The sequence below is a fragment of the Prinia subflava genome, chromosome 11, assembly GCF_021018805.1.
Source record: "Prinia subflava isolate CZ2003 ecotype Zambia chromosome 11, Cam_Psub_1.2, whole genome shotgun sequence".
In the NCBI taxonomy this organism is placed as follows: domain Eukaryota; kingdom Metazoa; phylum Chordata; class Aves; order Passeriformes; family Cisticolidae; genus Prinia; species Prinia subflava.
Window position 1 is genome coordinate 21,872,246 of NC_086257.1, and position 8,447 is coordinate 21,880,692.

At 43.4% G+C, this 8,447-nt stretch overlaps 1 protein-coding gene across 1 annotated transcript in view; it reads left to right on the forward strand.

Annotated features, from left to right (window-relative positions):
* Positions 1-8,447, forward strand: part of MECOM (MDS1 and EVI1 complex locus) — a 326,912-nt gene that overhangs the window by 84,933 nt on the left and 233,532 nt on the right. The window lies entirely within an intron of this gene.

The following is an 8,447-nucleotide window of genomic DNA, read 5'->3' on the forward strand; positions in this document are numbered from 1 at the left end:
CTGCTGTGATAAATAAATTCCCAGCTTTGGGAACCTTGCCTTTTAGTGGAGTCAGACGCTGTTTCCTCACCCAGAACTTGTCTGTGGAGCTGGCTGGTGAACAGAAGTGATGCCAGCCTCTTTGGGGAGTACAGAAACCACGTCAGCTGCAGAAGGTGTTTGTGCTGTGCCACCATAGCCTTGTTTTCTGTTAAGGCCAGCAGAAGCCAAAGGATCCTCTCTGTTTAGAAACCCATGGATTTGGTAGCAGTGGGAGACACCTGTCCAGGGACCTGCTGAATGCCATGTCAGAATCATGGAAACCATGCAGTGGACTGTAAATTAATTAAAATGTTGTATAATGGGCACTGTTTTATGCAAGATTCATCTAGTGCTGTGACTTTTAAAACACTTTTAACTTTTGTACTGTACTGCTTTTCCTTGCTCTCTGCATAACGGAAGATAATGTCCTGCTTGCCCCAGCCCCTTTTCCAGTAAATTAAGGACGTTTTGTTTGCATGTTGGTCACTTTAATTTACATTGTTCTAGGAATATAATGCACATTCCTGGGAAAATACTCTTTTTCCAATAGAGGGAGTGTTAGTGCCAGGCAATGCCCTCCTTTCTCACTCTCTACATCTTGTAAACCTACCTGTAAGCAAATAAAGAGTGTCTTGTGGCTTGGTGCTGTTTGGGCTGAGTTTGCTCCCCACTCTGCAGCAGCCAACTGACTCCCCTGAGCCGTGACAGTCACACAAAAAAGATCAACCTATTCATACCAGCAGAGTGAGGGGAAAGCAGGTCCTCCCAGAAACCTGCCTCTGGATGGTAGGGCTGAGTCCTCGTCTCTGTCACCCTTTGCATTCGTTTGCCTAATCTCTTGCAGACAAAAAAGTCATGTTGGCATCCAGAAGTTCTTTAAAGAAAAAAAAAAAAAAGGCAAAAAAATAAAGAAAGGAATTCAAACCTCTAATCCCTGTCACCTTCCCCTCTGAAGGCTGGGGGTGGTGTGGGGTGGGGAGGAGTCGAGCAGCCCCGGCTCTCAGAACAAAACTGATCTAAGCCCTTTGCACAGCAGACAAAGCCTGGGAAGGGGGTGCCCGTCTGGGAGCAGCAGCTGGGCTGTGAACCCCCAGAGCCCCCTGCTCCGAGTCCTTCTGTTGGATCCCTGCCCTGCTCAGCCCCTCCCGGGGGAGGTGGGATGCGGGGATACCCCCATCCCCAGCTTTCCTGAGATAAAGCAGCCCCCTTGTCCCCGGGTATTGAAAGGGAAGGGGATGCTTACAGGCAGGATGTGGGGTAGCATGTTGGCATCCAGCAGGTATTTGGGATGTGATGATGAATGCACTGAGCTCACACAGCCTGTGGGGAGGCTGTCCCATCCCAAGAACATCCCTTCGCTTTCCCTCACCGACCCAGCCCTGCAGGTTTGGGTGCTCGCTGGAGTCTGGGGGGCCAAACCCTGCTCCAGACGCCGATGGCACTGGAATCTGCACTCCTGCTGCAGGCCAGAGCAGGAGCTGATCCCACCTGGACTCAGTCTCTGGCACTGCCCTGATGGGAGTTCACCCCCTGAGCAGGACAGGCAGCTCCTGATTAAAACCCAAGTCAAGGGGGCAGTGACCCCCCATTTACTGCCTGCCCTTGGGCAGTAGAGGGGGTTTAGAATTCAAACCCCCAACCTCTGAAAAGGCTGTGGGAGGGCAGGAAACTCCGGAGAAGTCCCTGGAGAAGCCCCTAGAGAAGCCCCTGGAGAAGTCAGGAGCATCAGGGCAGTGTGGGGAGGGTGAGCAGAGCACTTGAGAGCTGGGCTGCATCTGCCCAGGCAAAACAAAGGCTGTAAATCCACAGCGTGAATCACGGAAACGGAATTAACTTAAAATTATCCTTTCAAGGTGAAATATTCGTGGTTGCAACTGTTTGTTTTTGTCACACGGGTGTGTGCCGCTGTGATTTTGAGGAATCTTTTCCTGGTAATTTAGCTTCAGGATATTTGTCATGTGCCGTGATGTCTTTAATGGGGAGACATAATAGTGTGTGCTGGGGGACCTGTGGGTTCAACACTGAAGCAGACAGCACGTATTTAAAATGTAAAAGGCAGATTTATAATGTTTCCAGTGGCACAGAATGATAAAAGCCAATGGCCAAAAAATATGGAAAATTAATTTGGATCGAAAAGAAGCATCCTTCTGTCTGTCTCACATCTGCTGTTCTGGGATTTCTGCATAAATCTATATGTTTTGGTTCTATTTAGTGCTGTGGGTACTTTGATTAATTTAGCTACATGTTACTGTCATGTTGGGCACATTCATCTTCTGTCTTGAAACATGTACTCCTCAGCCTCTCTATCATCCCACCCCTTCAGGCCTTATTTTCATCACATTTAAGAGAACTCTCCCCTGCCTGTCTTTATCTTGTTAGGCTTTCAGCAGCTTAAGTTGAATCTTCATTCTTTCACTCTTGCTGTCAAACCTCCTTTACCAAGTTATCTCATTTTCCTATTCATAACATCTAACCCATTATATTTAATACTCAGACACAATTGCATCTGAACATTATGTAGGACTTGCCAGCACAAATACTTGTAAATGAAATCAGACCACCCCTGGAAGGAGCAGTGGTGGCTTTGCCTTGCCAGTGTGTTTTAAATTGAAAAATGCCCAGGACTAAATCCAGTCCTGGAGTAAGTGAAGTCAGGAGAGCTTCATCTGCCGAGCTGAGATGGATTTGACCCTCCAGTAGGGAAAGCTGGAAGGTTAATAATGATCACATAATCTGATATGAAGCAGAAATTAGTGTCAGAACTGTCCCAGTGGGGGTGTGTGCATCTAAAGATGACAAAGCCCTTTACAAGGATGGGTAAATAATAGTGTTCATACTGCAGCTGGAAAACTGAGGCAGGGAAGTGGAGGGACTTTTCAAATCTCAATAAGATGTTCGTGTTGGTGCCAGATTTTTGCAGGAGAGGATCCAAATCTCCTTCCACTGTGGGAGTCTCTGGGTCCTCAGTGCCAGGGTTGGAGGCTCATCCCTGTGGGATAGGACAGTCTGGATTTTGAACTGCTGCAATGGCCCTACAGAGGGGCCTCTTCAGCAGCAGAATCTTTGAAAAAAGATAGGGAAAAAAACAGAGACGAGGATGACTACTGGGTTAAGTTTTTGGCAAAGTTCTGTTGCTCTTGTCCCTTTGCAGGGGTAGCAGCAGTGGGGAGCAGCAGCTGCAGAGGCACTGCTGGCCATCCCAGGGGCTCCTGCTCAATATTTGAGGTGGATCCCAACATTTGTGCCTGTTGCAAGAGCTGGGTCGGTGTGTGAAAGATGATATATGAATTAGTTCCTTCTGGTAGCGCTGGACAAAGCTCAGTGACCCAGGAAATGTTTTCCTCCCCTTTATTCCTATAACTGCCTTCCTTTGCTGGCAAGCTGACCTTTTTAAATGCTTCATCCTTTCCCTCCCAAATGTGGAATTTCCTCCCAAAAAAAAAAAAAAAAAAAAAAAAAAAAAAAAAAAAAAAAAAAAAAAAAAAAAATCGTTCTGGCTGAAGCCCCAAGGCTGGTCAGACTCAGCATGGGCTGCAAATGGGTTTTGATACAGGACAGCATCATGTTTTTGGCAGAGTGTCCTGGCCTGGGAGAGCAGCAGGGGAGAACTGCTCAGAGCCAGGGCTGGGGGATCCCTGCTCCTCCCTGGGGCTGGCCTCACACCTCTCCGTCGCCTCCAAAAGGGCTCCAAGTGTTTTCTCTGTGCATTGCTCTATTTTTAGGAGGAGGAAAAGCTATTTTAAGCTACACTAAAATGTTTTCATGGCTCTTTCTGGGCCTTCTGTAGCTAGTTGGTCTCATGGTAATTAAGGCATTTGGCCTTACAAGTGGAAGGATTATGAAAACAGTTTCAGTGATTTCTAGAAGTGCTCCAACATATTCCCAAAACAGGATTATTTTTGCATGTGTGTTTGCATTTGCTTTAGTGTTTTGGTTTGTTTTACCAGTGAATGATGCTAAGTGAGAACACAGTGTCTGCCACTTTCACTGGGGTGCTCTGACCCAGCCCTTGAGCATGGAGAGCACTGTAGAGCATTTCCTAGACATTAATATGCACCACTTACACGACAGTGCATTATTTTTATTAACTGGAGCAATTAAAATACCTTTGCTTAGCTTCTACTTGTCCTTACTGCTGGCAAAAGCCGCTGGAAGATTTATATGGGAATTTTTCCTGCATAGAGGTAGGGAAAGAGCCCAGATTTGGGGCTTAGGGACAATCCACTGCCTCCACTGGAATCACACAGCACTTTGCCACCAGCTCCAAACTTTTTAAAGGCATGATTAATGTTTTACCTCTGCTCTTTTCACTAGAACCAAGTCAGCTGAACCAAAACAATTCCCTTGAAAAGGAATATTTTCTGTGGTGCGTAGGTGATGTGGAAACGTTATCCACCCACTGGGTTTGGGATGGTATCAACCACAGCCTTGCAGGATCCTCTGCATCTCAATGGGTGTGTGAAGGAGATGGATGAGGCAGCCAGGAACAAAAAGCATCACTTGAAGGGCTGGCAAGGCAAAGGCTCCCTGTGCTCCCAAAGAGATGTGTGGGGCTGCTTGGCTGTAGGCAGCCCAAGCTGAGCAGTTGGTGCAAGCCAGCGTTGATGCTGTTAAATTTAATATCAAACTGGAAAGAATGAGGTTGATGATGGCCCTCATGGCCAACAACTTGCTCCCTGCAACATATTTCTAAATTCTCTGTGGTAGAAACAAATAGAGGTTTAATAATGTCAGATGAACATGTAAATAGAATAATGTCTTAATCTCATTACAAGTCCTAGTGCAGTCAATATAATCAGTCTCATGGCAAATGGATAGAAAAATACCCTTTGGCAAAAACTGCATTTATTCAAATATTTCTAGGACTATTGACTTGAGGTACAAATACAGATAAGTGCCTTTGGGCTTGGGTACCTTAAACATTAAAATTTATTATTATTATTTGTTTTTATTAGCTTTGTGTGGCAGAAGATTTATAATATTCTACTTTTATTAAGTACTTGTGGTTTTTAAAACTGATCGTAATTGTTGCTGGGCAAATCTCAAAAGGGGAAGAGGATTGGTTGGTTTAGTTTTGATTAAACTCTCAGAAGTTTGGGCATTTGTCCAAACTATCTCAACTCCTGCATTTCTAATATGGGTCTGCATATCTTCAGAGGGTAGACTTTTATTTTTCTCTTTATCTTTTCCTTTCCTTTTTCGTTTCTCTTGTGAAGGTTCCTGTCCTGGTTGTGTTTGGGTCAGACACATGGTAGAGTATTTTGGTATATCTGCTTCTGAAGCTGGCCTGAGAAAGGCAGCCAGGAAAAGGGTTCAAATAGTTTGCAGCAAATAATTAAAAAGAAGTTATCTGTATCCCTCAGCTGTTAACCCTTAAAAACCAAGTTCAGGCCATATAAAAATCATAACATCACAGAGTATCTAGAATCAAAAGGGACCCATAAAGATCATCAAATCCAAGTTCATATTTGTCTGTATTTTGAGCTGCAGACACATCAAGGCCTTTCAGAGGTAAATAATTATATAAATATTTTCACTGGAAATGTGAATACAAAGATATGAACAGGTCATTTTGACAAATATAGTAAATGCTTTTCCCGTGATGTTGCCACATTAAATTACAGAGAAACAGGTCAGGAAATGTCCTGCTACAGCTCCCTGTTCATTCAGCTCTGTAAACTGAATCCTGTAGCTTCACAACATGCCTTTAATTTTTTTAGGTGTTTAGTGTACAGATGGAGACACATGAAATTTATTTGTCTCATGATTTTCAAAGTGATTCAATGGAAAATGTCAGTGTAATTAGACTTGTGTGGGTGTATTTTGTTTTACTCACAAGAAATGACACCCAGTATGAAGTGTCAGACTTTGTACTAAGTTTGTGAAAGAATCTCTGTTGATATAATTTCCATCTTTAGGCAGGATTTGGGCACCTGTTGTTACCAGGGACTTGGTGGCACAGTCAGAACCTCCAGGGACCCAGAGGAGGATCTGGGGTTGTGCAAACACAAACAAAAACACAAACACAAATACACACACAAACACAAATACACATGCAAACACCCACAAACACCCACAAACACCCACACAAACACCCACACAAACACACACACAAACACAAACACAAATACAAACACAAATACAAACACAAATACAAACACACACACAAACACACACACAAACACAAACACACACACACAAACACAGACACAAACACAAACACAAACACAAATACAAACACAAGTACAAACACACACACAAACACACACACAAACACAAACACACACACACAAACACACACACACAAACACAGACACAAACACAAACACAAACACAAACACAAACACAAACACAAATACAAACACACACACAAACACACACACAAACACACACACAAACACAAACACACACACACAAACACAAACACACACACACAAACACACACAAACACAAACACACACACAAACACAAACACACACACAAACACACACATACACACACACAAACACACACAAACACAATCACAATCACAAACACAAACACAAACACACACAAACACAAACACACACACAAACACACACAAACACACACACAAACACAAACACACACACAAACACACACACAAACACACACACACAAACACACACACACAAACACACACACAAACACAAACACACACACACAAACACACAAACACACACACACACAAACACAGCACAGTGTCTGTGCGCCACTTCAGAATTTGTTGCAGTGTCCATGGCCACATCCTCTCAGTGTGACAGAGGCTGGCTTTGAAGAGCTGCTGGTATTTCCATTTTTCAGACTGGCTGTGTTAGTGGAAGGAGCCTCGTTGAACTGATGGATTTCTCTTCAATGTTTGGGTGCAGACAAGGTGTGCTGCATGGGTGGAGCAGTTTTTATGTGGGTTGTGTCCCCCATGCTCTGGAGAAGTTGCTTTTCTCCCTGATGGGGAACCAGGGTGCTTCCTCCCCTCCTGGAGGGACAAATTCATGCTCAGTACCTGGTCCTGCCATGGAGCACAACCCTGGTTTTGATCTTGGGTGCCAGAGCTGTGCTCAGCCCTCCTCTTTGTGTTTTTTGTGGAGCACTGAACAGACCTTTATTCCTTTCTTCAGCAAGAACAACTTTCTCCATTTCCTCTCAAGCACAGGCTTTTGCTGTTATAATTGTGCAATTCCACCTGGGTTAAAGCAGAAAAGTGTTTCTAATTGGATCCAGTCTAATATCAGGCCAGCTCACTGTGGTTTTCCAGCGTGACAGAGATATTCCACCCTCTGCCAAGCAAAAGGACACACTTTTTGCTGTAAAATCTCCATGATTTTCACTTGGAAAGAAACCCCACTTTTTTTCCTTAAGAAAATCAGAATAAAAAATGTAATAAAAATATTTTATTCAGGGCTGTATTTTGATAGTTTTGGGAAAGATGCTTTACTAGACCAGTTTTTGGTCACTGGTAGGTGTTGGTGGTGCTGAGAGCTCTGTGCACAAACCCACCAGGCGTGTTTGAGCCATGACCACCAGCGTTAGCATTCGGTCACCTTCTTGCAGTGCTGAGTTCTAAGTGCTGCAGCATTATGTAGTTTTATTATTTTAATAGATGAGAGAGGCCCATGATCAATAGCAGGGATGCTTTTATCTTAATCATCCATGCCTCATTCATAAATATGGAGATTTTCAGCCTCCTGTAAGGCTGCTTGTGATTTTCTGTGGTATGGTGAAATGGACCGAGGTAATTTCACCATTCCTAAAATGCCATAAAAGGAGTAATCAGGTTATATTAATTTTGCCAATAGTATTATTGTGCATCTCTGTTTAGAAGGTGTTGGGATGGCTGTAGTGGGGATATATAAGATCCTTTTTTCCCTCTGGCATTATTCTGCCCCTAACCCTCGTGTGTCAGTTCAGGATGAGACGTAAAAAATGTAACCTGTGTGCAGCACTGAGTTAATACATAGCAAACCTGTAAAACACATCTGGGAATATTTCCTTCACCAAACTGGAATCAGCGACCTTAGAACACCCTAATTTCACTACAAGCTCAAATCTAACATGTCTGTTTTTCAGATCTGAAATTAATGTCGTTTTTGAAAATGGTCAACTTTATTATTTATCTAGGGAGCATGCCAGGGTTGGAAATCTGTTAAAAACAACCAGCAATATTTGTTAACCACTGACTGAACAACAAAAGTAATATTTGGGATTTTTTTGCTCTACTCATCAATTTCTAGGACATGGGTGTAAAAGATTTTAAGATGATTTTTTAGTAAAAACAAAGAATTTTATTGTGACAGTCTGCCAGCTCTTACAAGCATTTTATTACAGAGATAACTACTAGCAAGTGTGTGAGTGCATCTTAGCTTGCACACTGCTGGAAATCAGTTTTAAAGGGGATGAAGCTGCCAAAA